Source organism: Dreissena polymorpha, chromosome 7 (assembly GCF_020536995.1).
Source record: "Dreissena polymorpha isolate Duluth1 chromosome 7, UMN_Dpol_1.0, whole genome shotgun sequence".
NCBI classification, from domain to species: domain Eukaryota; kingdom Metazoa; phylum Mollusca; class Bivalvia; order Myida; family Dreissenidae; genus Dreissena; species Dreissena polymorpha.
This window is the reverse complement of record NC_068361.1, coordinates 79,510,758-79,532,821: the sequence shown is the minus strand read 5'-3', so window position 1 is coordinate 79,532,821 and position 22,064 is coordinate 79,510,758. Positions and strand designations below refer to the sequence as shown.

Below are 22,064 nucleotides of genomic sequence, written 5' to 3'. Positions count from 1 at the left end.
GATTAGCCTGTGCGGACTGCACAGACTAATCTGGGACGACACTTTTCGCACATGCATTATGCCCAGTTTTCTCAGACCGCGACTCTAATAATCATTTTCGCACGACGCGGATTGTACCGCATACATTGACGATTCATGAGTTCAATATCGGATATGGGTGCTTAAGCATCTTCAGATCGGTGTTTGCTCAAGTCCTCGCGTGTGCGCATGAAGTATGTATTTATCCATGCATCGGCGTTCTGAGGACTTCGATACTGCAATCTAGTCGGTCCCAGCTTTGTCATTTTGTATTTCATCGAGTTGTTATCTTTATTTTGTTCTAAAATGGCACTTTCGAATTTAAGAAGAATTAACTTTTCTTCAAAAAATATTTCAGGGTTATCATTAATTTGTTTAAAGGGGCCTTTTCACAGATTTTGGCATTTTTTTACTTATTCATTAAATGCTTTATATCGATAAATGTAAACATTGGATCGTAAAAGCTCCAGTAAAAAATCAAGAATAAAATTAAAAAAAGGAAAAGAACATTGCCCGGACCAGGTTTCGAACCAGTGACCCCTGGAGTCCTGCCAGAGTCCTGAAGTAAAAACGCTTTCGCCTACTGAGCTATTCCGCCGAGTACATATACATGAAGTATTTTATACCTTATATAAGCAATCTTCGTAGTTTCACAAAATTTAACGACAAAAACAGAACTCTCCAAATTATTCAATCGTTTCGCGTTGCAACGCTTTATAATTTTTAGGTTTTAAAATCGTCAAAAGATGCATATAATGGCTATATTAGACCATGGTAAATGTTCAGTATTACTGTTTCCTCACAAATATCATAACTAAAACGAAAATTTGCGAATCTGATACAACTTTTTTCAATTTTGTCAATTTACCAAAGCGTGAAAAGATCCCTTTAAAATGTTTGAACCCAATCGTATTTGAAAGCGGTTATCTGTAGTCATGTGCCTTTTGGTTTTATACATTCGTCAACCAAAAACAAACAACACGGAGAACACAAAAAGATGAACACAAAATGCCGTTGATTTTCCTTGGCTATGTTTTTATATTAAATGAAAATAAAACATCTATAATTTATTACCATATCATAATCATAGTATGGTAACCACGAACATGCATTATATGTATATTTTATACTAGCAATTCATTCGAGTTTCAAAATACTAATTTTGTTCGCCGCTTCATATCTGCGTATTCCTGCCAGTTTTAGACACACCCAGTACTTTTATGGCGCCTTTGTTTCAAAGCACGTCTGGCTGCATAATTGTGGAAACAATTTATTGTTTTCCTAACATCTGGCTTGCATTTTTATTTTGCTGCGAACTTTGTAATGTTATTAAAACATTCGCGTTATTGTTTGGGCGTGGAAAACGTTTATGGAGATTTGTTTGGTCTATTTTAGGCGCAGCATTTGGAAACCTTTGTGGTTCATTGTCACATCATCAACAATGGTGTGCAGTATGAAAAGAAATTATTTACAAGGGTGTTGGCAGTTGCTGCGAACATCTTGTAGTGGATCCCAATTTAATTAATTTGACATAATTTTCTTTGAAATTGCGAATTCTCCATAACACATTAAACATTTTCCATTAACACGGATCATTAACTATACATGTATATTGTTTATATTCATATTATAATTGATTGCGCGATAAAGTTATGGTATTAAATCTAAAAACATTGATTTCAATCCTTAAACATTTACTGGTCGGTTTTACTTCAAAAAGCTTTTAGTTTGAGAGAACTTTATTGTTTTAGTTTCAAACCATCGATTATATCTTGCGTAATCTTTGCATAATAATGCTCCCAATATTTGAATTATCTTATCAATGGGGGTCGCGCTCGATTCGCATTGTTTCTGCCGTATCTGCAAAGTTAGCGGCTGATATCTTTATTACATGATTAATGCTGTATGTAACCTATTACAGGATTAATGCTGTATGTAACCTATTTACAAAAACAACTAGATTCCTAGGGCGGATTGTTTGGCCCGCTTGTTTGTCCGGCTCATTACCGCTGCAGCAATGAGTCATATGCAGCATCAATTAATCTTACCTGATGATCATGTTATTTATTATACCCCCATTAACATTGTTAATGGGGGCTATATAGGAGTCACTTTGTCGGACGGTCTTTCCCGAAATTTCATCCGATCTTCACCAAACTTGGTCACAAGTTGTATCTGGATGATCTATAGGGCAAGTTTGAATATGTGTCATGCCGGGTCAAAAACTGGGTCACTTAGTGTGTTTTGAACCTAAAGTTTGTCCAGACCATAACAAGGTCAATGTCACACTTGGAGTTCAAGGGTCAAATGCTTGTCCGGGCCATAACTTTATCATTTATTGTGAGATTTTAAAATCATTTGGCAAACTTGTTCACCATCATGGGACGGTGTTGTCGCGCGAAAGAATTACGTCAATATCTCGAAGATCAAGGTCACACTTTGAGTTCAAAGATTAAAAATGGCCATAAATGAGCTTGTCTGGGCAATAACTATGTCGTTCATTGTGAGATTTTAAAATGATTTGGCACATTTGTTCACCATAATGGGATGGTGCGTTGCGCGAAAGAATTACGTCGATATTTCCAAGGTCAAGGTCACACTTTGAGTTCAAAGGTAAAAAATGGCCATAAATGAGCTTCTCCGGGCCATAACTATGTCATTCATTGTGAGATTTTAAAATCATTTGGCATATTTGTTCACCATCATTCAGAGGGGGTAATCACGTGACAAACAAGATGGCGACGTCCATGCCGAGGCAGGTATTTTTCGTCGTTTAATACCCTTTATTATTTGTATAATTATTTTTTATTCCGCCCACTTTCCAGCCATATTAAAAAGAAAGTTACTGACTTTTATTTCTAAGTAATATTCGCTCTATATCTCGACTTTACTCGGTGCAAAGTTTCTTAGCGGGATGACCTAAAGTGAGCGTCATTTAAAAATAAACAGAAGTAATAAAGGGTATAAAACGGCGAAAAATAACTGTCTCGGTATGAACGTCGCCATCTTGACTATCAAGTGATTACCCCCTCTCATCATTGGATGGTGTATCGCGAGGAAGAATTACGTCGATATCTCCAAGGTCAAGGTCACACTTTGAGTTCCAAGGTCAAAAATGGCCATAAATGAGATTGTCCGGGCCATGACTATGTTGTTCATTGTGAGAATTTAAAATCATTTGGCTAATTTGTTCACCATTATTGGACGGTGTGTCGCGCGAAAGAATTACGTCCATATATGCAACGTCAAGGTCACACTGTGAGTTCAGAGGTCAAAAAAAGTTCAAAGGTCGTAATGGCCATAAATGATAATGGCATTATAATTCTTAAAAATCGCCATAAATTTGATTCTCTTGTTTTGTGAAGACAGCATGCAAAATAGTCTGTGTCAATGCGGCACGTGGGGGTATACGTCACGTCTGTGACAAAGCTCTAGTTGACTCTAGCAGTGTGGATCGCAGTTTGTATGGCCTTAAAATATATTTATTTATCGTATACTTATAAATGGTATTTTCTCTATACTTATAAATGGTATTTTCTCTTTGGTATGCAAGATAAAATTGTGTGAACGTTTTACATACATGTATAAGCCATGTATCAAATCTACTGTAATAATACATTGTACAAAAATTCACAATAACATTTTAGTTGAAAGTACCGGTAACACTTGGTTTTCATGTGTTTGACTTTGAAATGAAATTGTATAGTAATATAATGTATGTTTTTTTTTTGAAAAAATATGTCACAGAAGAACATACACACTTCAATTTCCGAGTGCTTTAGCTCATTTTTTTTTCTTAAATATATTCCCAATTTAACAATGTGTAGTTATATTTATGTTTTCCTTATGTTGTTGCTTGCCTCTACCGCGTCTTGATACGTTTTTCATTGACATGATGCCTTTTAAAAGGCATATCATCGCAGTCGATTTCCTACATGCTTTATCATGCCAGACTGCTGAGTATTAAATGCCGACATGCAATTAATAACTCACTCATTGTTTGCCGTATAAGCGAGATAATACGCAATCTTCTAAATCAATTCGGTTCACGAAATTAATTGTATACGCTATTGATTCAGGCAGAAAGGTTTAAATCAAGGCACGCCCACAGCTCAAACATCGGACATTGTGGTATTGAATTTCACGTAGCCGTAGATAGCGGGGATGTTTGTATACTCCATCGAGAAACAGGCCCCCTCTGAGTTTGTTTAATCAAGCCCAGCAACCTCGAGCCCAGTTCATGTTTTGGGAATAAGACAATAGCCATGACGTGCCGCTGTCAAGGGGGTGTACGTAAACAATACATCAGTAGGGTTTTAAAACTTTAAGCGAGGCATGGGTGTCTATGTAGAATATACTGCGGATTTGTGTCGACATTTTTGTGTAAACTTGCAGTGAGGTGATGTATCTGTTTTCAGAATATTTGAATTTTGGCCATTACTATTTTATACTATTAGTAGTAAATGGCATCGGTTATTACAATGCACATTGATACTACTTATATCAATAAAATCTTGCAAGTCGTTGAACATACTTCGAACAATTTAAGCCAAATATAGCTTTGATAATACGAGTTAATGTAATTTTTTCACCATTCGAAAATATTCCTGACCACATGCTGACGAACCTTTCCATCAATTATTATTTGTTATTATTGCGTTTTCTTTGAACAACCAGTGTCTACATGTCAATAAATAATGTGATAGAACTGTTATTGTAAAATTTCACAGATTACACAATACACCACGCACCTGAACCAATATGTTCTATGAATGTAGATAAAAATCCATTATCTTGGCCAAAAACTTTCTAATGCATCGTGAACGTTCACTACCTTGGCTGAATTTATACAATGAGGAAGCGATGGTTATATGGGCGTGGCAAGGGTATATATTAGATAAAAGCTGAGTCATGGTCTGCTTATTGAAATATTGACAACGATGACTTCATTTTTTAAATATTTGAACACATTTTGTGTTTGTTCTGTGCAATACATCTTTTTATGTTGTATACAATGAATAATGTAGAAAACGTCAGTTACGACAGTTACATTTACGCTTCAATGTGCTTAAAACTTTTTTCGGTAAAATCAATAATTGTTCAATGTCATTTGTATATATGAGTCGTGTTCTGAGAAAACTGGACATAATGCATGTGCGTAAAATGTCGTTCCAGATTAGCCTGTGCAATCCGCACAGACTAATCAGGGACGACACTTTCCGCTTTTATGACATTTTTCGTTTAAATGAAGTCTCTTCTTAGCAAAAATCCAATTAAGGCGGAAAGTGTCGTCCCAGATTAGCTTGTGCGGACTCCACAGGCTAATCTGGGACGACACTTTACGCACATGCATTATGCCAAGTTTTCTCAGAACACGACACATATATATGTTGCTGAATAAGTTGTAAAACTGGACATTCATGTATCTATTATTTAACCCGATGTTGGTTTGTGTTCAACTGTAAATGCTTTGAAATTACCATGTTTTCCAATTATGACTCGTTAATTGTAGATTTAGATTCATTATCAAATACAACACATGCTCAGTATATTCTGATAATTAAATTAAAGTTGCATTAGTGAAACAAACTGCTTAGTTAATAATTATAATAATAAAATACCGAATACCAATATTGGTTACTTAATACTAAATGCCTACAGTCCGTTGGATTTATTTCCCGTGGTTGTCAAAAGCTGTCATCTTATAATTTATGGGCATTTTAACATTTCACTTTAACAGCAGTTGACATGTTTAAGTTGCAAATAAAAGTATCTGAATTGGTAAGTATGCTAATTTTTTAATTGGAAAGTCAATGTAACTAATTAATACATACAGAGGAATTGGGCGTATAGTTTATGCGGTGAACAGTCATAAATCTTCATTCTCATGTTAATTTGCTAGCTTCACGCTGTTCTTGGGTATTGCTTTTGTTTAAAATAAAATATTAACCGATTTTCACATGAGAACGAGCTTTTGCAAGTGCACCGTTGCTCCGAGTATTTTGTTCTGATACGTTTTTTTATTCTTAATCAATTCGATAAATTGCAATATAACTGACAAAAATTAAAGGGAAATTTTAAGTACTGTTTCCTGTCGAGATTATAGTACTTTGCTGGGATTTGAAGATAATTCGCCATATGTTGACATTGCTGTATTTATTTCCGGAATAAATTTTTGTCGATTTAAATAAATTAAAACAATGATTTGCTTACAAATTGAACCACGACGAAATAAGTCACGCATGAAACCGACATAACGTACTTTAAAGGCCAATAAACAATCGTTTAAAAAATATGCTCATTCGAAAATAATTGACAAACATTTTGAAGCTAAATGTATGTGTTCAAGTATATATGCGCCAAGACTTGCGTTTTATATTCTATATTTTCGTTGTTTATTATCTAGATTGTTTTTTGTTTCTTTGGCTCAAAAAAGATGAGCGATGCTTAAATAATCGATTGCAACATTACAATACATTAGAGTCGCGTTCTGAGAAAACTGGGCATGTGCGTTAAGTGCCGTCCCAAATCAGCCTGTACAGTCCGCACAGGCTAACTAGGGACGACACTTTCCGCCTAAATTGGATGTTTGCTAAGAAGATTCTTCATTAAAAAATGTCATACGAGCGGAAAGTGTCGTCCCTGATTAGCCTGTGCGGACTCCACAGGCTAATCTGGGACGACACTTTACGCACATGCAAAATGCCCATTTTTCTCAGAACGCGACTCATTATAATAAGTGTGGACTCGGTACAGTTTTGATTTGTCTACCACGCAACACTTTTCTTACGATCAAGCCTGAAGGATTAATGCTTATCGATAATGATTGTGATTGACATACTAATAATATAAAGTCAGAAAAAGTGAAGATTTAATTCCCCACATATTAATATAATATTTTGTAATTTGCAGTTTTCCGATCAAAGTAAAAAAAAACCTCCCCAAAACTTAACAATTAAATTAACAATAACAACAACGCACTAAAGTCTGGAAAATAACGGTTTGCAAAGTATGATTCTATAGTTTCTGAACGTCTGTACCGGTAATGCCGCTGCAATTAATCGAATACATAAACTGATCACTACGATAATACTTTGCATTCGCTCCAAGCGCTGTCGGGTATTGATACAATTGAATACATGTCTTATTGTTGCAAAACAACAGCAACACACAACAACAACGAAATATTACTAGCAGTAGTTTTCAGTGAAATGAAAGTTATTTTTTTTAGAATTCGTTTCCTAGCTCGATAGCACTACGAGTGTGCTCTGGTCGACATTATAACACTACTTTTACATGTATTGTGATATTGTAAATTTGTTTATGTGAATTACTTTGCCCGTACATAAAGAGTATCACTAAATATTCGCCCGACGGCTCCGTTATTTGACACAGTTATGTATTTAATTATGTTTGGTTAATTAGAGGAATTTGGTTAATTAGCGTTACAGAGGAAACAAGGGGGTCGCTGGCAGACTATTTCGTATAAAAAAACAACAAATCCTGTCACGTAAATCTAGGCGACTTTTCTAAATTGTAGGTTATTTAACGTTTATTCGATTTCTTCAATCTCACTTTATCATATATGGCTACTTTCCTAGATAACTTGTCAGTTTGATTTAAGCGTCAGGCCATAAATGGCGTTATGATTGTGATAGCTAGTTTGTTTAAGCGGGTATATTTGTAGTAAATATGTTTACTTCATGTCCTAGAGGATTTCATTTATTTCATACAATTTAAACTGCCTCTTCATCAGATGTGCGTGTATTTTGATCTTTTAAGCGTATGCGTTTGACGTCATCGCCTTTAACATGCTGAGAATGTATTTATTATTTTGCATTGATGGTTGCGTAGAAGAAAGCACAATCAGCATGCTACTTTTCTCATAAAACGAATTAAAAGCCAACAAATACCACGTTTAAATCACTTTTCGCTGACATAAAGCGATGTTTACAGCGTATACAAAAGATATTATTTGTTAACGCTGTTATCGCACCAATAATCTTCAGGGTATAATGACGTGCAATATTGAATGCCAAACAGTCTGAATTGAAGCTTGCTCAGTTCTTCGTAGATTGATGCGAAATCTAAATTGGGCCTCGCTCTGGGAAAAACGGGGCTTAATGCATATGCGGATAGTAAGGGACGACACTTTTCTCCTCAATTGAATTTTCGTTAAGAACAGGTTTCCTTAAACGAAAATACCATAAAAGCAAAACGTGTCGTGTCGGATTAGATAGTGCGAACATGGACAACTTTTTACGCACAAAACTTGGCTCAATTTTATTACTATGTGTTACTTTTCGCTTAATACATTTCTCTCTGTCTGAGTATTTTAAAGCCTGAATGCTTTAGAAAGAAAACGGAACTTGTTCAATTGACCATGATTTGTTTAGGTTTTTATATCTTATATTCAATTCAACAGTTTTTTTTAATTGTTTAAAATAAGTAAAGTGTTTACATTGTTTGATAGGCCAAATATGAATGTTACTATGTCTATATGTAAATATTTATGTTTTTATTATGCAATATACATACATGTATACATATTCACATATATTACTAGTATATTAAAATAGTTTGTATGCAAAGTAGTATTTAAGTAAAGTTAATCATATTTACTTTATGAGTTTATACAACGCTTAATCTGACGCATGCGACGTTGCTTTAGCGTGAGATTTACCGACGACTAATAAAAAAACAACACATTATTTACGTATGTAAGTATTAAAACAACAACAACGACAAACCTATTTATTTCAGCAATGAAGCTTGCAATAACGCTACAACAATAAAGCATCTAGCCTACAGTAGTGATTATAAACAATACTTCTGGGTCAGATGTATGTATTTGTTATTTGAACACCATTAACACGACAGGTGCATACAAATTAATAATTGAAGCCTCTATCACGGAGTGCTGCAGACTCTACCCACTTAGCATATTTATGTCTAGTGGACTCTCCCATCCTTCTAAATTGGATCAATTAATTTCCAAAATTAGGGATGTCTATAATATTTATTTCTATATTGAGAATATTTCTTACAGAAATTCCTTTAAGAAAACAGCGCAGACCCAGATGAGACGCCGCATAATGCGGCGTCTCATCTGGGTCTACGCTGTTTGCCAAGGCCTTTTTTCTAGACGCTAGGCATATGGGTTTAACTAGAGTGGCGAGGCCAAACTGGCCCGCATTAAGAACACTTCCGTGGTAGACGCCGCTGTATCACACAGGTGTAACAATCCGAGGAATGCTTTATCACAACGGATCAGGGCGTACATCGAATCTGGTCCTTCAAAAACGATGTTTATGTTGGATTAACGGTGTCGTTGTGAGGCCAGACGTCAGTTACACTTGTGGTTCTGATACCATTGCGCAACTAAATATATAGACCTATTTTATAAATTTGAAAATATTGCGTATTGTACTCGCGTACTGTCGGGGCTATTGAAGTGTTTGAAAAATGCTGAATGTATTTTGAATTGTTTAGTCTGTGGCTTAGGCTAGATGTCAGTATAAGTTTTATTTCTGGCGCCTTATTATTGTATATCGAAAACATCGTAAGAAAAATATTTATATTGACCATACTCATTGGCATTTTCCTTTCATATGAGCAATGACTTGAATTTATTTGATGTCCGCTTGGAATGCTGCTTAACGTTTACGAATAATCATCGTATTGTTTACTACTGTTTGCTTCAATGGTGTTTTTCAATTTGTATATGCTCTAAGATTTAAGAGTTTCACATAAAACCGATTGCAGACAACAACAAAAACAACAAAATCAACAGAAAATACTCGGGTTGGCACGAGGAGGTCCGTTTAATTGAAACCCTCCCACTGGCAAGAGTTGTAAATACCTCGTCAGCAGGAATCATCCATTAAAAAACCCCATGTCGAGAATACATTTAGAGCATTCATCAGTGACGTAGTATCACTTGTCTACAAGAGCGAGATATACGAATGTCGATAAAAACATTTGTACTGCCATGTTAAAAGGGCCGTCCAACAGATTTTGGCATGTATTGAAGCTTGTCATTAAATGCTTTATATTGATAAATTTAAAAATTTGAACTAACAATCTCCTGTAAAAAACGAGAATACAATTTAAAAAAAGGAAAAAAGTAAACCTCAACAGGGCTCGGACCACTGACCCCTGGATTCCTGGAGTAAAAAGCCTTCCGCCTAGACCACTCGACCATACACGCTCATGTTTTGAGCAGATGTATTTTATAGCTATCGTCGTAGTTTCTCAAAATATCGTTTCGCGTCGTTACGACGCTTTATCTGTTGGACGGTAGCTTATCTATCTGTAACTTATCTGTAATTTTGCTCTGCAATTTAAAAATACTATAAAGCATTTGTACTGAAATGTAAATGTACGATCAAGCATTTGTACTGCAATGTAAATATACGATTAACGTGTGTACTGCAATGTAAATAGACGATAAACATTTGTTCTGCAAAGTAAATAGACGATATAAGTTAACATGTCTTCTTAATATACGATAATACATTCGTTCTGCAATGCAAATAAAGTTCTAGTGAACGAGGTTACCGGTATTAAGACGTCGGCAATTTGTTATTGCGTACACGCGTACGGCACATGTGATTGGACGTCGTTTTTTCAACGAAATCGGCTCCGGAAAAGCAAGTGTGGATAATGCAGTATATTGACATCAAACAGTAAATTGCAGTAGAGCATGAGGTTAAAAGAAGAAGGGTTGTTTAATGGTGTTTCAACTTTATTTTTTAATATTTTATATTAGCGCCGGCAAAATGAACCACGCCTATAGAAGTAACAGATGCGCCGACAAAAAGCGTTTGACAATAACGCGCCGACAGCAACAGCACAAAAAAATCAGCAGTAGCAGTTTTACTGATACCGCCCTTTCCGTAAAACATGAAATTCGATATGATTATATTGCTTTGTGTTAATATTCACTATTACATATTCCTCATTGAATTAAGTGCTTTCCATTCGCACACTTACCAATACAGTAAGTGAACATTATCACAAGGAAATGTAACGTTATTACGTGAAAAAATAAAAAAAACGAGTGGACAATCTTTTAATTTCCTACAGATTAAGACTTGTCTTAGGGAACTAAATGAGTCTTTGTATCCGTAGCGACGATATGATTATTGTGCAATATTGGCGGTAGCACCAACAAATAAGATGCAATTATTGCAAAGAGCAAAATATAAAACAACCACACACGTATCACTAGTTACTGTAAACGAGGTAAAGTTGGAGACGTGGAAATGTTTGCGATTTTCACGAAAACACGACGAACTCTCTCATATATCCGCCAGCCAGAATTGCGCCCATCGTTGAACTAGATATAAACTTTGTCTTACTATAATACCGAATTGAGATTGAAATACATTTAGCGGTTGAAGAAATATACAAAAACATTATACTTATGGGAACACACTATTTATTACTATGTTGTATTTGATACTGGAAAGTAACCGAAAACAGGTATCGCGGCTGGTATCAAGCATACAGTCATCGCGAAAAGTAAATACATTTTCAACCCGTTTCTCAAATTATCTGTAGCTAACTATTGGGTTACTGCCAGAGTACACAATTGTCGGAGATAAGAAACTGTCATTTATAAAATTTGGGTATTAAATTATTGTCAATTATGACGTTTAATGCTAATTTAATAGCAATTCAGGATAAAGAAATAACAAACAATGTTGACATAATTTTAGTTAACAGGTATGTTATCGGTCCAGTAAAACATTTTATTATAGACTATGATTAATTATATTTTTTTTTAGATTCTATTTATATTACGCATCACTAACAAAGTATAACAATTCGTTAACGTCCGTAAATCTTACGGTCATGTAAAGAAGTACGTGAAAACCACCGATTAATCATATTGGACGTTGCAAGAAGTTATTTACAACATTTTCACAACTGGGTTTATTTTTACGCGGTTTTATATAGAAGATTCGCTTACAAAAGTGACATTTTCTCACGCCTAATATCTAGTATTTGATTCCGCTAACTTTTCGACACGCGGAAATTTCCACTTGTACAGTTTTTGTTGTGTACGCACGCGCTGCTGTTGAAAGAAATTATTGGAATTGCCACGTCAGAAGACGCTGTAAATACGTAGATGTGATGGGGGGGGGATGATACCTAGAACGTTGATCTCGTGGTTGCGGGAATACTTATTAGTACGAGGGCGTCGCCACATTCCATCGCTCACTTGTTATTTCTTGTTTGTTTTAATAGGATCTTCTGGTAGATTATAAGTGTTCTTCAATATCGCGTTCCCTTGCATACGTACTTGTTTGTTGTTTAAGTCGAAAAAATATTTCGAGAAATGCACCACTAGTCAAAAATTACTGAATCATTTTATTAAGATAAATATAATTTTTCAAGTAAATAACTCATCGCAGTTTTTAATTCCATGTAACTTGTGTACTCTGCCACTAGTGACTATAAATGGTGTAAGGAAATTAACTGTTGATTTTGTACATAGACATGCACGTGCGTTCGCCCGTTAGTACGCGAACATGCGTTTTTACATTTTACATGGAGTCAATCTCAACTAGGACGATCGTGTGTTATTAACATAATCATAGTTTTATAATCATAGTTTTATAAAAAATATAACATTTGGGTTTGGCTTCTGTAAAAAGGTTACACTTAATATACCTTTAGCCCGCCAATAAAGACTACCGGTTATATTTTTTTTTTTGTAAAGCCAACATTAACGAAACAGTATCTAATAAGTTAGGACAATAAATTACATTAATTTAAATTAGCAACTTTTTTCTTTAGCGTGAGTGAATATCGTATCGTTTTTTCCGTGATACTGGCGCGATTTGATTAACCGCCTTTGGCAGGTTGTTGGAAATAATTGCCAACATTGCGGGATTAATTTGCTTTAATTTTATCCACAGCGCACGCTCCCTTTTCTGCAAATAAGTTAAATGATAAATGTGTTTGTGCAGTGTCATTACAGCTTTCATTACCGTCCAAGTGTAGGCCACATAATTTAAATGTTTGGTTTCTTTGACATTTTGATTGATAAAAGTGTCCTATTTTTGGCAGAAAGCACATGCTGTATATCAAATTGTACTTACGTTTGATACAAATGTGTGGTACTATTTAATGTGTAATTTTCCAAATTTTCTAAAATGTGGGATCCAAATGCTGTTTATGTAAAGTATGACAAAAAAGAAACGAAATATTTTTTTAATGAAATACGCACATGTCAAAGTATACATTTAATAAATAAACGAGTTTTATTGACTGCGTTTTTTTTAAAAAGATTATGCGTGAGTTTAAGACCTGGTTGGCAAATCCATGAAACTACAGTGTCGGCTAACCGTGGCCTGTACGATTCTGATGGTGCAGAAAGTTGCTTCATAAGCCAACGCCTTGCGTCATTAGCTAAATGTTTGTATCGCTAATATGTTTTTGTATGTTAGTATGTTTTTGGATGCTACCGAGACTTTTGAAGGTTGATTGTATACATTTGGAACAAGACATTAATAAACAATTTAGCGATCTTTATATCAATATTATCTGTTAACACTGGTATGGGCAGTTTTTCGAACTAAAAAGTTGAGACCCGCCGTCAAGTAAAAAAATCTTACGCAATATTGTCAGTTTGAATTGTGACTCTTAAAAACTAGTGAACGAGACCTATTTTGGGCTTAAGTCTAAATCTGTCCATGTACCGGTATTTCTAAACATTATAAGATTGTTACTATATTCATAGAACCAACCATTCCTTAACTGTACTTTTTGTGCACTCAAAAGCTTTTGCGTTTCGGATCGGAAAATGCACACACACACACACACACTTTAAAGGGGCCTTTTCACAGATTTTGGCATATTTTGAAGTTTGTCATTAAATGCTTTATATTGGTAAATGTAAACATTGGATCTTAAAAGCTCTAGTAAAAAAATCAAGAATAAAATTAAAAAAGGGAAAAAAAGTAGCCGGTACCAGGGCTCGAACCAGTGACTCCCGGAGTACTGGAGTTAGTCTGATGTCTGATGTAAAAACGCTTTAGCCCTCTCGGCTATTCCGCCGGGTAAACATAGTGTAAGTATTTTATACCTTATAAATAAGCAATCTTCGTAGTTTCGTAAATTTAAACGACAACAACAGAACTCTCCAAATTATTCAATCGTTTTGCGTTGCAACGCTTTATAATTTTTAGGTTTTCAAATCGTCAAAAGATACATATACTGGCTATATTGGACTATGGTTAATGTTCAGTAATACTGTTTCCTCACAAATATCATAACTCAAACGAAAATTTGCGAATCTGAAACAACTTTTTTCATTTTTGTCAATTTACCAATCCGTGAAAAGATCCCTTTAAATTCTGTTTTTGTTTCTGCATGCTGATTCTATCCAATATGAAACAGGATATGCGCAATAAGGCTTTTATTATAGTTTGCACGATTTACATCAAAGAGCTTTTGCGGTTTTGTGAAGAATTTTTATAAATTATATAGTTCTTTTAAAAATCGATGTTAATAAGTATTTTCCCATGTCAAACAAGGAACACGTGCTATTGCCTCTTTATGATGTTGAGTTATTGAAGTATATATTGTAGTCTGCAATTGTAGAACAGGAAGAGGTATCGTGGTTTCATATGAAATTCGGTACACGCCCAAGATAAGGACTCGAGTGTCTTTATTGGCCATCGTGAACGATAAACTTGTTGTTTTGGTTATATGTATAGCAAGGAAGTGCAGTTTTGAAGAGGTGTAAAGTTTTGCACCCTATTCATTTACGCCATGCACTTAAAAATTGCACAAACCGAAATGCGAAGCGTTTTATGTGAAGGGCCATTTGGATATACAGCTGTTTGTTTAATAATGTGAGAACAGTACGTTGACGCATTGGCAACTGTTAACAGATGCAGAATGATCCACGTGGCGAGGACAGACTGATTTTCACAGTCTGACATCAGCGTTTCACAGTCTGACATCAGCCATACGCCTTATAGATGGGGTTTATTTTCAAAGCTATCGAATTACATTTATCGGAATGATTCTTCCATTCAAATCCCGCCCAGGAATCTATCTTCCACTATCCCGTTGTTGTCACAATGGTTGAGTTATTAAAATTAATATTTTTAAACTTGCAAAGGTTTCGTTTCCTGTATAATGGATGCTTTTTGAACTGGAATACTCGTATATCTTTAGTTTGTTATATCAACATGCGGCCATTTTAGTTTTGAATTTCACTAAAAGATTCTGAGGTGACCTTCATGTAACATTAATACAATAGCATTTGCAAATTTTCATTCGAACTGTTGCGTTAACAAACTAACGTAAATACTACACTTGACATTATTATATGATGTTCGTTGACGTGTACGTTTGTAGTATTATAGTTCGTCCTTATATCTTCCATTTTCGATGACAGTAACACTTTATAATCAAAGCGCTGAAGGCACTGTAGGTGTTCGCTGTTGTAAAATGTCGTCCTTGATTAGCTTGTGCGCATTGCACAGGCTAATCAGTATGCACATGCTAATCTTATTTGACATGCATTAAGCCCCGTTTTCCCTGAAAGCAGCCGATATGTACAGATTTCAATGATAAATACTAGACTGGCCAATCTCGTCTTACAAGCTGTTAAACACTATTAGTCATATAAACCCTCTGCACTGTACCGGTGGTGAACTATAAACAGGCAAATGTGGTGGTTATCTTTCCTAGCAGACGCTCTATATAGCATTTGTCGTCTGCTGCAACAGGCAGTGGTTGTTTTTCCATACCGTACCTAAGGCTTCTAAGCACATACTGATTTGCAAAATATGCTCTGTAAATTTAGTCGGCCGCTAACGCGACCAACTAAAAACAAAAATGTGGTATACCAACCACAGCAGCAGAAGCAGTTGTCAGGCCAGTGTTCAGCCATAGTGTGGTTAATTCTAGCCTTAGGTCGTTGAATACAGAAATATAAACTACGGTTTGCATACAAACACGACGGAGTGTGGCATTATTGCCATTTAAGTTTAATTTATCATGTTACCTACTGATTTATTTTGTTAGATAAATATCATTATATTGCTTTTAAAACACGGATAACGAACTCGTTAAGTCAAATATTTTTCTCATATCAATGATAAAACCTTGTCAGAGCTATTATACTGTCGAAGTGTATCGACTAATAAATAACTATTCTTTTTTTCGCTCTGAAGCGAACTGCACTAATAAACGTATATATTTATATGAAGCAATTAAAGTGGTAAATGTTCAATTTCCCGTAGAGTTATCAGCGTTATCTTGGAAATATTATGTAAAAATAATGTTGATAATCGCTATGTATCGGTAAATTAAACACGGAGTTCGGGTGCGTTTGAATTAATTCACAAAGGCGTTTCCCGACATGTTTAATAACCACTTATCAAACCCATAAACGATTTGCTTCATAAACTGATACCGAAAATGCGAACATGTGTTTTTGATTCTATCCTGATTTGATTTATGTTTGCATCATCGTAAATTTATGAGAACTATTACTATTATTTTTATCTTTTTGTATACGTTGTTGATGGGTAATTTGTTGTCCTATTCGTTCATAGTTATAACATCGAGTATCACTTTGGAATCTGGTATTAAATGTACTCGTATTTATTTATCCCGTTGAATGAGCTGATCCACTTAATTTTTTATATAAAAACAACCGGAATTAACCCATTCATGCCTAGCGTCCTGAAAAAAGGAGATTGCAAACAGCTAGCGTAGACCCATATGAGACGCCGCATGATGCGGCGTCTCATCTGGGTCTCCGCTGTTTGCTTAAAGGAATTTCAGTAAGTAATATTCTAAATATAGAAATAAATATACTAGACATCCCTAATTTTGGAAATAAATTGATCCAATTTACAAGGATGGGAGAGTCCACTGGGCATAAATGGGTTAATATGAAGTCCACATGGAGATCTCAACTCAACTTCGTAAATCAAACGTGTCTGTACTATTGATAAACATGTCATCATGGTTTCTTTTAAACAAATTGCCTTCAACAATGGATTAATTATTGTGCAACGTAATGGTGCGCCGGCAAACAACACAAGGGCCACAGTGTTGTCTCTGCAAAAAAGGAGCATTGTTCTCAAAGGTAATACACGAAGATGACTAAGCAATGGAATTAATGAATCGTTAACGCTACACATTGCAATGGCGTTAAGAGTATTCTATCAGAATCAAGACGATTCACTTGTTTTAGCTGTCTGAGCTTTCTTTCACGCATAGACTGTTCCTAACAGAGTTTTAGTGGTGTCCCTGGGTTCTCCAAACAATCTTAAACAACCAAAATCCCCCACCACCAACGCAAACATAAATTAATTAAATAAATGACAAGAATAACAAAAGAAAAAACAACAACAATATAATTGTAAAGACAAGAAATGTTAACAACAAACACAACATGATCAAAGTATTGATAATTCGCGTGGACTTCATATTTAACAAAGGTCATACACATTAAGGGTATTAAGACTAACGGGAAATGATATTATAGTCACTTATTATAGCTCATACGTAGTGATTCAGCGCACGCCTATCGAAATGAATGAGTTTTTTTTAATAAATAATATCCTGTTGTATGTTTTTTTTTGTATCAACTTTTCTGCGCCGATTATCCCCCTTGTCCTTTTTGTTATCTCTTGTGTAATCTTTTTCTGACTTGAACAAACACAAATCCGAATGCAGTTGTAAGCGCTCTTCCTGGTTGAAAAAAAAAAGAGTTGATCACGCTGCACGTATCTCCGGTGGTCACAAAACAAGTAGTCTTAACTCGATTATAAATAAAGATCGCACAATCTTGTCTTAAACCACGCATGTTGTTAAGTAACAGGTTTGCATTTCCGGTAAATAAAATTACATGGCAGTAAACGATGATCTCCCTTGAAACAAAGATAAAAGGCGTTCATAACCTTCTCGTTTTCAGCGTAGAAAATTCAGAAGCATAACGCAGCAAAGTTAATATGGTTACCATTTTAATTGCACAATCAAGTTGGTTTAAAGAATCCTAATTTTTCGCATGTCATTATTGATCGGCAAATAAATAAGTATTTGCGTTTCTGTTACCGGTAAAAGCTCGGACTTAAAAGCTCACGCCCTTGTATTAACCCGAACGAGGACAGACAATTGCAGTTTTTTTTTTGTTACAATCAAAGCGGTAAACATTTTTCTTAAATATATTTGTGGTTATGTAATCGTTATTCGTGTTTGACAATTTAAGCAAACGACGAACACAATAAATTGCCCTCGATACTGAGTATCGCGGTTACACACAGCAACTACGAAAGGGTTAATTATTTAATTAAAAGGTCACACAGTCACTAGGATAGAAATTAAGATATCCTAATAACTAATACATGAACGTGATACAACTCGAAAACAATGTGATATGTATGTAAAATATCACGAACGACTACTATGTTGTAGAATGAATGGTATGTTATCAGGGGAGACAAATTATTTTCTTGCATGGTAAGCAAACTCTTGAACAGACTAAGGGAAGTAATTTATGGTATAATATTTTGAGACAGAATCGCGATCTGTTGGTTTTGCAACAAATCGTGTTATCGTGTTTTACTGCTGTGAAGTGCTTACTACGGTCTTATTCATTTATTTCGTATCCATGTACGTTAAAATTGTTCATAGTGCAACATTAGGATGAAAAAGGTAAATTATACCACATAATGCGCTACAAGCAAAACGTTTTAAACGTTTAAACACACTCCGGACCGATAAGAATTTTTATTGCTGGTCTGTCCTGCTTTATTGCAACAAGAATGTAGGTAAACGGGTTTCCCTAGTGTTTGTATCATGTTGTACACCACTGTGTACAAAATGGGCGTTCACGGTTTGAGTGCTCGCACCTGTTATCAATACTGATAGGTTGAAGTGGCGAAAAACTGTACATGTTCGATATAAATGTGTTCTTTTTGCTTGCTTTACGATGTACAAAGTGTATTTGATATAGATTTCAATTGTCTCATTAAATTGTGTTTATCGTGCGTACAAACCAGTACATTGTATGTTGTTCATGATTGTGTTTAGTTGTCTCCTCTGGACAAACAGCTATCCACATTCTAAAGCATACCATCGAACATACCTTAAGTGACGCGATATTTCTGTTAGAAGCACATTGTTGCACCATATTTTTCTCAAATCTTCGAAAACAACCTGACATGATTTTGTTAAGGTGTAACAATTACAATATTATGTTTATAATATCACTCTCACTAACCCATATTCTTTTAAAATGTTTCTAAGCAGTTATGAGCGCATCTCGTTTTTGACCTGTTATTTAGTCACATTCTGTGGTGATTCTAACGCTAAACTACGAAGTGATATTCTACGGTGATTCAAACACTAAGCATACTATCTCATGTTCCGGTTATTCGGACGTTCAGTTACGAAGTCCTATTCTACGGTGATTCAAACGTGTAACAACTGAAGCATATTCTCTGGTGATTCTTACGTTAAGGTAACTAATAGGTATAGTATTCGGTGATGCTAACGCAAACATGCGAAGTAATATTCTCTAATGATTTAAAAGACAAGCTAGTAAGTCATTTTCTCTGTTGATAATGGATTCTAACATTTAGATAGTAAGTCATACAGTGTTTTTTATCACCACCACCACCACCACCACCACCACCACCACCACCACTACTACTACTTAGTTATCACACCATGGTTCAGACTGTTGACTTTTATTTTCTTCTTATTGAAAGAAATTAATACTTTACGACTTATTTGATGTTTACGCACCATATTTGTATAAATACTTTTAAAAACCTAATTTATTTGTTGTGCGCCATCATCGTAATCCTTGGGAGTTGTTTGTGGTGTTTTTATGATCAGTTTTCGATATTGCTCAGGGCGCGGTCGCTAGCTACATTTAATGGTTTATACAAACGCATTCCGTAATTTTATTAGTAGCTTATTTTCAAGGTTCCCGAGTCTGTTTTTGTAGTTGTAGTTTTTTCATCACAAGAGAGTGGAGTACGATCCACACCCATTTTAATCATTACCATCTCGACGCGTAAACGGGCTGCGGAGCGGATCGGCCTGCCATAGGCGCATCGTCAGTAGCCGGGTGAATTATTATCACTTGCGTATTAATTGCAATTGATCAATGCAGTTTATAAATGAAATGTACGCTCGTAGTTTCTATTGGTATAGCGAATATTGTTGGCGTTTATCCATTAGCTTTTGTTGTGTATTTTTCCTCCTGTTAGATAACTTAAAAATGTTAATAGTTGTATTTGTTGTATTGAATAATAACGCGCGGCGCTGAAATGTAAATCACTATAATACCTGCTATTGTTCGTTGATAGTTAGTTTTCACTTTTCATGACATATGCATACGAAATAAGTTAATTAAAATACGGGGTAGACAAACGTATGCTAGTGATGACAGAGTAAAAGTACACGATGCTATACATATAGACTCTATACAGGTAACATAAATTGGTGTTGATTTGTCGAACTCTCTAGTTGACATCTTTCTATAATGTTTATTGTTTGTTATTTTTCGCCTGACATAATAAAATTGTCAGGGAGTACGTCTACACAATTTAAAGGGATCTTTTCACGCTTTGGTAAATTGACAAAATTGAAAAAAGTTGTTTCAGATTCGTAAGTTTTCGTTTTAGTTATGATATTTGTGAGGAAACAGTAATACTGAACATTTACCATGCTCTAATATAGCCATTATATGCATCTTTTGACGATTTTAAAACCTAAAAATTATAAAGCGTTGCAACGCGAAACATTGAATAATTTGGAGAGTTCTGTTTTTGTCGGTAAATTTTGTGAAACTACGAAGATTGCTTATATAAGGTATAAAATACGTTAAAAACGTGTACTCGGCGGAATAGCTCAGTAGGCTAAAGCGTTTTTACTTCAGGACTCTGGCAGGACTCCAGGGGTCACTGGTTCGAAACCTGCTCCGGGCAATGTTCTTTTCCTTTTTTTAATTTTATTCTTGATTTTTTACTGGAGCTTTTACGATCCAATGTTTACATTTATCAATATAAAGCATTTAATTAATAAGTTAAAAAATGCCAAAATCTGTGAAAAGGCCCCTTTAAGCAACGGTGTGGAGAAAAACAACATAACCACATGCAAGAATGTATGTGGTCCTTGTAACCTTCCAATTATTAATTACCTTCCGCAGTAAGTCGACCTCTATAGCCCTCTCATTAGTTAACGTCACTAACATATGAACATTTTGCGGCCGTGATTTTTACGGCGCATTCAATTGTAAATCGTGAACTTAGCCCTTGTCAGACTTTGCGGCGATTTAGAGTTAGCTTCTCTATCTACTGATTTGATATAATATAACTTTTTAATAGCCGTGAATCTCTAACTCAATTTGTGTCACATTAAGGTTTGGTTTCTTGGAAGTTAAGAAAGTCCCGGAACTGTTCTTGAAATATGAGCGCCTCTTTGAATTTCCAAGAATAGATGAAAACTATATGAATACATGCATAACGTTTGTATTTATCATCCCATTTTTTTCTCGTTTTCTGTATCGAAATTTAAATGTGTATTGTATAAGATGATGATGGTGTAAGTAATGAATATAATGTGTTTTTTTACCATACTGCTTATGATTATACTTCTACGTGCTGATGCAATTGACGATGATATAAATCAATATCAATTCCTTCAAATGAGACGCGTTCTGAGAACGGGTATGTGTGCATGTGCTTAAAGTGTCATCCCAGAGTCCGCACAGGCTATTCAGGGACGACACTTTCCGCTTAAATAAGATTTTCGGTTAAAAAGGGCTTCCTTTAAACGAAAATATACCATTAAAGCGGAAAGTGTCGTCCCTGATTAGCCTGTTCGGACTGCACAGGCTAATCTTGGACGTCACTTTACGCACATGCATTATGCCCAGTTTTTTCAGAACAAGACTCAAATGTTCAAGCCGTGGTCGCACGACTCTATTGTCATTTGCCGTAATATTCCTCAGTCAACTATTTACGAGTTCATATATGTATGCGTGTTGTTAT

At 35.2% G+C, this 22,064-nt stretch overlaps 1 protein-coding gene across 3 annotated transcripts in view; it reads left to right on the top strand.

Moving 5' to 3' along the window:
* The window catches only part of LOC127837539 (protein mesh-like), a 97,494-nt gene that overhangs the window by 31,660 nt on the left and 43,770 nt on the right, over nucleotides 1–22,064 (top strand). The window lies entirely within an intron of this gene.